Raw genomic sequence first — 2,175 nt, 5'->3', positions numbered from 1 at the left:
AGCATATATTTTCACTTTCTTCTTATGGGGTGGGATTTTCCTAGCCCAGGCACTTAGCATGCTTCTCTTTAGAAACCCTAGATTTATGCAGAAGGCATTTTAGCCTATATTCCTCCCTACATGGGCATCAGCCTCTGTCTCCTGAATTAGGTGCTCATGGGTCTGGGCCAATAATTACTGGCAGACACCCCAGGGCAAATGCCAGATGAGGCTCTCACACCTCTGGATTCAAACTTTTTTTGGGCTTCTAGATATCTGAAAATTGTCCTTACTCTGACTCAGCCCATGCATTAAAGCAGATGCTTTTAAATATTTTATGATGCATGTTTTAGGAAAGGGTCTGTCTGGATATTTTTTCTTTCAGTTTGCGTTTTTCATTCAATTCTTTTTTTTTTTTTTTTGAGGCGGAGTCTCGCTCTGTCGCCTGGACTGGAGTGCAGTGGCCGGATCTCAGCTCACTGCAAGCTCCGCCTCCTGGGTTTACGCCATTCTCCTGCCTCAGCCTCCCGAGTAGCTGGGACTACAGGCACCCGCCACCTCGCCCGGCTAGTTTTTTTTGTATTTTTAGTAGAGACTGGGTTTCAACGTGTTAGCCAGGATGGTCTCGATCTCCTGACCTCGTGATCCGCCCGTCTCGGCCTCCCAAAGTGCTGAGATTACAGGCTTGAGCCACCACGCCCGGCCTCAATTCTTCTTTCACACTATCCTGAGCGTTAATCAATTCTTGTCATTTATGTCAGTTAGCACAAAACTTCACTATCCTGTTCCTTATTACCATTTCATTTTGTTCTGCATAGCCCAGGCTATTTATCTAAAAATTTTTAAAGAAATCTAAGGCCTTGAAGGATTCTTTCTCAAGGACTGTACTGTTTGTATTTAGGGAAAAGCTCATTTGTTCCCCTGTTTCACTTTCTTCTGGGGTCACCCTCTTTGATGACTATGACCTTACAGAGGATGACAAAAGAGGGCCCACGCTGAGACAATGATACCTGCTTGCCCCTTTGGATTTTATTTTCTTAGTGTTCCCAGAATATTAATAAAATGTTGAAAACAAATTAATATCATCGGAATGTGTGCCTCACTTAAAATTTCTCTCTCTAATAAGAAGTTTTTGTTTCCTAGTTCCTTTGGTACCCTAATGTTTAGGTAAATCGTCTCTGAGGAAAAGGATGTGAAAGTCATAGCAAAATATATGCTGGATTTGAATGAAAAATATCTGTTTCATAAAAGTTAAGCAGGCAACCAAAATTTACTTTTTTTTAACTTAAATTATCTAGACATGTATTTACATTTCTGCTTCATTAAAATATATTTGGGATTGAATGTTCCTGAGACAGATTTTGGAATGTCCTCTCTTTCTAAAATATATTTTTTATCTTTTGTGGACTAAACAGTCATTTAAAAATGAACTTAATGATTACTAATTATTAAGTTATCTAAACACTTATTTAAAAATAAACTTAATGATTGGTAATTACTCAGTTATTTATAATGCATTTCAAGATTAACTTTATTGTCTAAACCTTTTAACACAAATGTATTAAATTATCAAACAGGGAATTGGCTATTTTTGCTCAAATATCTATTCTCACCAGACTTAAAGTATCACTCAGCTATATAATTAAAAATGAACTGCAGTCATTAAATTATTTCCCACTTATGTGTGGTATTTCTCCATATTAAAGGAGACAAACAGTGCTCTTCAAATCTGATGATAGTTCTATTGATAATGGCCATCACAATCTAGTTACACGTTATTAATAAGGTCAAGGCATGAATAAAATTCCTCCCTTGCTTTCCACTCAAAAACTGTAAGTAGGGTTCTTTGATAAGATGCTCCAACCATGGCCAGGCATGGTGGCTGGCGCCTGTAATCCCAGCACTTTGGGAGGCTGAGGCGGGTGGATCATGAGGTCAGGAGATCAAGACCATCCTGGCGAACACGGTGAAACCTCGTCTCTACTAAAAAAATACAAAAATTAGCCGGGCACTGTGGCGGGCGCCTGTAGTCCCAGCTACTCCGGAGGCTGAGGCAGGAGAATGGCGTAAACCCGGGAGGCGGAGCTTGCTGTGAGCCGAGATCACGCCACTGCACTCCAGCCCTGGCCACAGAGGGAGACTGTCTCAAAAATAAATAAATAAATAAATAAATAAATAAATAAATAAATAAATAAA

General features: G+C 39.5%; 1 long non-coding RNA gene across 1 annotated transcript in view; it reads left to right on the top strand.

Annotated features, from left to right (window-relative positions):
- Positions 1 to 1,789: 1,789 nt before the first annotated feature.
- The window catches only part of LOC116418441, a 22,299-nt gene continuing 21,913 nt past the window's right edge, over positions 1,790 to 2,175 (top strand). Inside the window, exon 1 of the long non-coding RNA XR_004228465.1 lies at positions 1,790 to 1,913. This is a non-coding gene — a long non-coding RNA (uncharacterized LOC116418441). The remainder of the gene's footprint in view (positions 1,914 to 2,175) is intronic.

This window comes from Piliocolobus tephrosceles, chromosome 14 (assembly GCF_002776525.5).
Source record: "Piliocolobus tephrosceles isolate RC106 chromosome 14, ASM277652v3, whole genome shotgun sequence".
NCBI lineage: Eukaryota > Metazoa > Chordata > Mammalia > Primates > Cercopithecidae > Piliocolobus > Piliocolobus tephrosceles.
This window is presented reverse-complemented; position numbering and strand designations above follow the sequence as displayed.